The following is a 6,347-nucleotide window of genomic DNA, read 5'->3' on the forward strand; positions in this document are numbered from 1 at the left end:
AACATTCAGGCTTCTCTAGATGAGACACTTCTGTGTTGAGATATATGCTATAATAATTTAAGTAAAATTATTTTCTTCTATGGAAATGTAGAACAGCTGTTCGCTGAAATGGATATTTCTTCATATCCTGGAAAACTGTTGAATCATCCTTAGTATTCTCTTCTTAGATATAATAAGTTCTAATTTTTCCTTACTTGGCTCATTTTTTACCCTTTTATCTTTTTATTATTCTGAAATCTCTCTAAGGCCCTCACATGTCCTCAAGTAGTAGAGTCTTAAATTGGACAACACTTTAATTACAGCCTGAAGGTTAGGTAGTTGTTATTCCATTTATATATCTTAGTATTTGAGTTTACTTTTAAAATATAAACTCTTTGTGACGAATTTAGCATGTGGTTCTCTGCCACTCCCTTCCTGACTACCCACCACCCATCATTCTTGTCTTCTTTTTTTACCTTGCTTGTACAAAAACCAGTTGTTGCCTATTTTATTTCTTTTTTCCATACCCTCTCTCTCTCTCTATGCTTTTAAAAACAGAGAACTCATTCTTTATAAAACAGACAAATCAGGAATAATTGCCATCGTCGCAAAAGAATTCTTTAAATCACTGCAGGCTTCCTTTAAATAGGTGTTTCCTATGGTAGGTGTTTCCTATGGTGGTTTTAAGTGTTTTTATATAGGTCATCAACTACATGATATAAAGAAAATGAAGGTAAAGGGTTAACAGGCAGTGCCAGTTGAAGAACAGTTAGAAATTAGGATAAAACAGTAGTTCTTAGGTAAACAGCAAAATACAGTTAGATTCACAGAGCATTTGATATATGTATATATACATGTACATATACATATCTATTTTGAGATTGAGTCTCGCTCTGTTGTCCAGGCTGGAGTGCACTGGTATGATCTCAGCTACTGCAATCTCTGCCTCCCAGGTTCAAGCAATTCTCCTGCCTCAGCTTCCCAGGTAGCTGGGACTATGGGCGTGGTACCACCACACCCACTTAATTTTTATATTTTAGTAGAGATGGGGTTTCACCATGTTAACCAGGCTGGTCTTGAACTCCTGAGCTCAAGTGATCCACCCACCTCAGCCTCCCAAAGTGCTGGATTACAGGCGTAAGCCACTGCACCTGGCCTGATTTATGTATTACTTTTCAAGAGATTGTTATACCATAATGTTTTTTTGTTTAGATGCAGTGAAGTTTTCATTATCTGTACTAACGGAGGCATATACATTTTAATTTTGTTTATGCATTTTGTAAAATTTAAATATAGGGATGTCTAATCATAAAATTTAAAAATATTTCATAATATATCATCAGACTGAAGACTCAGGAAGATCTGAAAAGAAACAAAGAGTACCAGGTCTGGAATAGAAACCTGACTTCTAAAGTTGGCTATGTAGCTATAGGACCTTAGTTGAATTGCTTCACCATTTTGGGCCTGTTTTCTGAAGGGATTTTGACTAAATGAGGGATTTTAACTAAATGATCTCTGAGGTATCTTAAATTTCTAACTTTTTATGATTTCCCGTCCTAGCCAAGGAATTGAGTAAACATTGGAGATGGTGCCACCAAAAAGGTGAAAGCACAATTTTTCCTGCATATGATGGAGTTTGCTATAGTGTAGCTAGTTTTCTCTTCCAGAAATGAACGATTCTTCACTTATCCTGATTAGATTTTATTTGCCTACATCCTGTTGTATCAAGTCATGAGTGTACTCCCATTGAAACTCAGAGCTGATTTGGTTTACAGTTGTCCTAATTGTATCCTAGGTCTTCTAGCTGAAATTTTAAAATGAAGTAGTCACCCCTTGGAGTTATTTATTTATTTATTGAGACGGAGTCTTGCTCTGTCACCCAGGCTGGAGTGCAGTGGCGCAATCTCAGCTCACTGCAACCTCCACCTCCGAGGTTCAAGTGATTCTTTTGCCTCAGCCTCCTTAGTAGCTGTGACTACAGGCATGCATCACCATGCCTGGCTAATTTTTGTATTTTTAGTAGAGATGGTGTTCCACCCTATTGGCCAGGCTGGTCTCTTAATTCCTGACCTCGTAATTCGCCTGCCTTGGCCTCCCAAAGTGCTGAGATTACAGGCATGAGGCACTGCATTGCAGCCCTCATGGAGTTATTTTTATTTAAAACACATACATTATAACTTTATTGATCTGATTACAAAAGTGCCTATTTTGTTAAAATGTTTTATTGTGGTGATAAAAATTCAAAAATTATTAATGTTGACAAATTTCAAAACATAAATGTGTAAAGTAAAAAGTGAAAGATTTTTCCTTAGTCTCTCTCACCACTCCCATTTTCCAAGAATAACTTAATTTGGTGTGTGCCTTCCCAGATGTTCTGTGTGTGTTTATATATTAATATACACATATATACGTATATGAATACCCACACATTTGTATATAGGGTTTCTTTTAAAAAACAAAATGGGATATTATATGTACTGTTTTGCAACTTTTTTTTCACTTTGCATTGTATTCTGACTTCCTCTTGCATTAATACATGGAAATTTACCTCATTTAAAAAAATGGCTGCATAACATTTCATGGTATGGTTGTATCACAATTTAATGGTTCACCTATTGATGCAAATTTGTTTCCATTCACTATTATAAATAATGCTACATATAACCTTGCTCCAGTGTATAAATATTTCTGTAGGATAGATTTTGAGAGAAGGAATTGCTTGGTCAAAATGTGTGTGCCTTTTACTGTGTGTGTGTGTGTGTGTGTGTGTGTGTGTAGAGACAGGGGAGGGGGTGGTCTCACTTTGTTGCCCAAGTTGGTCTTGAACTCCTGGCTTCAAACGATTCTCCTGCCCCAGCCTCCCAAAGTGTTGGGATTATAGGCATGAGACACTCCGCCTGGCCTCATTTTATATTTTAATAGCTAAGGTGAAACTGCCTTCTTAAAGACTGCAGTTTAGGCTTCCAGTGACAGCAAATGAGAATGTTTCCCCACCCAAAGTGGAGAAATTCTGTTCATAAAAAGTTTCCTTGCCAAAAGTGGTAAAAATTTAAATAATTGATAATTAACCAAACTATTTGGTGAAAATCGTATTCCATAGTTTTAATTTGTATTTTCTGGTACATTTAGTCATAATGATACCACTGTCAGGTTTTAGTTTCCCCACACATTTACTTTTGGTCCTTCTGGAGGCAGTATCTATTGCCACTAATTGAGGATACTGACCACTCTTCACCATAAATAAACTATCACACTTAAAGGCTGTTCAGTGTTTGTAAGTTTCTCCCATCTGACTCTGGGGGAAGGTGAAGCCATTAGCCTGGTGACAAAGCAACATTACCTGAGACGCTATCACAAAGGCTTTTTCAGATTGGCACTACTTGAGGTGAATCCCAGAGCAGCACTGACAGCTCAATTACAGGCTCTTCTGACCTCATGGCCAACCTGCTTTTATAGTCGAGGAAATATTACTTTGTCTCTTGAGCCACCATCCCTCCAGCTTGGACCCCCTGTTTAGTTATTTCTCCTAGATCTGCATCTTAGATTCTAGGCAGGGACAGAGCAAGGATGGGGACCAAGATCCTAATGGTGACTGTAATAAGGGGCCAGATTACGAGGCCTTCTGGTTGGCTGTCCATATGTCAGTCAGAAATGAGCAAGCTTTAATTGGTGGTACGCAATAGGAAGCACAAACCCGTCATACACAATGGGAAACACATACCCTCTCCTGATTGGCCTCTTAGTTGAGGGGTGGGCCACAGGGAAACCTGCTGGTTGGCTGGAATGGAAGACCAATAGGAACACTGGCACTGCTTTAGAAAGTAGGGTCTGCGGTGCGCCTGGAGCTGTCAGCGGATTTCCTTCAAGCTCCAGAGCCGTAATTTGGTAACTGCGCCTTCCTGCAACCTAGGTATCCCCTACCCCGGTCACGCTTCTGAAGTTTCAGCATGTCTCCGGTTGTGCCGCAGCGACTGAGGCCGTAGTCCGCTTGTCCAGCCCTTAGGAAGGTCCTGCCTTAGGCTGCTGGTTTCCCTCCACAAACGCCAGCCCAGGGCTCTCCCTGGGATGGGGCAGTTGAAGTTGTGGGCCTGGGCCTGGGGAGTGGGGATCGGGGACCAGGGAATGGGATAACACTTTGCGGGCATCAGGGTGAAGTTCTTCACTGCAAGCGTTGTGGCCTGATTCTCGAAGGAAGGGGGAGAGGCTGCACTCTGCGGCTGTGAAGGCCTTTTTTGTATTAAGTCTCAAGAAGGAAGCAGGAGGTATGTGACCCAAAAAGTTCTGCCATCCAGGTGGCCACCACCATTTCAGCCAGTCACCACCTCTGTTGCCTGTTTCACCCATTGTGGTGCCTTCCTAGACTCATCAGCTCTAAGACCACTGTAGTAAATACATTAGCCTCACAGCCTGGACTCAGAAAGTCCACTTTCTTCCTCAATGTCAGTGGGCTTGACCTCGTTGCTTTTATTTTTTTTTCTAGTTATTTTTAATTACACCAGTACATTCTCCTTGTAAAAAAAAATCAAAACAGTATACATATATGGGGCTAACACTTGGACATTACCCACAATCCTAGTCCTCTTTCCCTCTTCCCCAAAGTAATCACTGTTGACAGTTTGGTGTGTATCCTGGCAGCCTTCCAAGTCTTTTTCTAGTTATCATAGAAAATACATTGTGTTGTATTTTTATTTTAACAAAAAGTATACCCTACTGTACATATCCCACAAATTTTTTCATTCAGTCTTTTGGAAACATTTTTATTTTGGTACATCTAGATTTACTTCTTTTTATATTATTTTATTTTTTAGCAGAGACAGGGTTTCCCCATGTTGGCCAGGATGGTCTCAAACCCCTGACCTCAAGTGATCCACTCACCTTGGCCTCCCAAAGTGTTGGGATTACAGATGTGAGCCACCACACCCAGCCAGATTTACTTATTTTTGAAAAAAGTGACATATTATGCCATAGTATGGCTATCAAATAGTTTAACCATTTCCTTATTGATAGACTACTAGATTTTTTTCAATGTTTTGCTTTTACAAGTGGTACTGCTATGAACATTCCTGAACATGACAGAGTTTCTCTAGTGCAGTGGTTCTCAAACATTTCGATTGTAGGACCCCTTCACATTCCTAACAGAATTTGTTTATGTAGGTATATGGCCCTCTTTATTCAATGAAATTAAAACTGGCCAGGCGCAGTAGCTCAGGCCTGTAATCCCAGCACTTTGGGAGGACTAGGCAGGCGATCACCTGAGGTCAGGAGTTTGAGACCAGCCTGGCCAACATGGTGAAATTCAGTCTCTACTAAAAATACAAAAATTAGCTGGGTGTGGTGGTGGACACCTGTAATCCCAGCTACTCGGGAGGCTGAGATGGCAGAATCGCTTGAACCTGGGAGGCAGAGGTTTCAGTGAGCTGAGATCATACACCACTGCACTCCAGCCTGGGTGACAGAGTGAGACTGTCTCGAAAAAAAAAAAAGAAAACTGAGAAATTTTAAAAAGTATGTTTTTTCATTAAAAATAACGGTAGTAAGCCTATTACATGTTAACATAAACAATATTTTAAAATGCAAAATAATAGCTGGGCCTGGCGGCTCATGCCTGTAATCCCAGCACTTTGGGAGGCCGAGGTGGGTGGATCATTTGAGGTCAGGCGTTCGAGACCAGCCTGGCCAACACAGTGAAACCCTGTCTCTACTAAAAACACAAAAATTAGCTGGGCATGGTGGTGGGCACCTGTAGTCCCAGCTACTTTGGAGACTGAGGCTGGAGAATCACTCGAACCCAGGAGGCGGAGGTTGCAGTGAACTGAGATCACGCCATTACACTCCAACCTGGGCGAAAAGAGCAAAACTCTGTCTCAAAAAAAAAAAAAAAAAAAAGCAAAAGCAAAATAACTTTTCTAAAGGAAGAAAATATTACTTAGAAGAGTAAAATTGTTTTATATATATTTTACAAGTCTCATTAATGTCTGGCTTAATAATAGACATCTGGATTCTCATATCTGCCTCTACATTTGACCTATTAGGACGTTTTGGTTGAAGTATATCACATATATTATTGTGGTAAATATACATGTGACAAAATTTACCATTTTAACCATTTTTAAGGGTACATTTCAGTGGCATTAAGTACATTTATGTTGTTATGCAACCATTACCACCATCCATCTCCAGAATTTTTTCATCTTCCAAACTGAAACTCAAAACAATAACTCCCCATTGTCCCCTCCCCCAGCCCTAGCAACCACCATTCTATTTTTTGTTTCTGTGAATTTGGCTATTATAGGTAACTTTGTATAAATGGAACCGTATAGTATTTGTATTTTTGTGACTGGCTTATTTCTTTTTTTTTTTTTTTTTTT

At 39.8% G+C, this 6,347-nt stretch overlaps 1 pseudogene; it reads left to right on the forward strand.

Moving 5' to 3' along the window:
* LOC108294792 overlaps positions 1–6,347 on the forward strand; it is a 16,460-nt pseudogene that overhangs the window by 3,111 nt on the left and 7,002 nt on the right.

This window comes from Cebus imitator, unplaced genomic scaffold (genome assembly GCF_001604975.1).
Source record: "Cebus imitator isolate Cc_AM_T3 unplaced genomic scaffold, Cebus_imitator-1.0 Scaffold602, whole genome shotgun sequence".
Lineage (NCBI taxonomy): Eukaryota > Metazoa > Chordata > Mammalia > Primates > Cebidae > Cebus > Cebus imitator.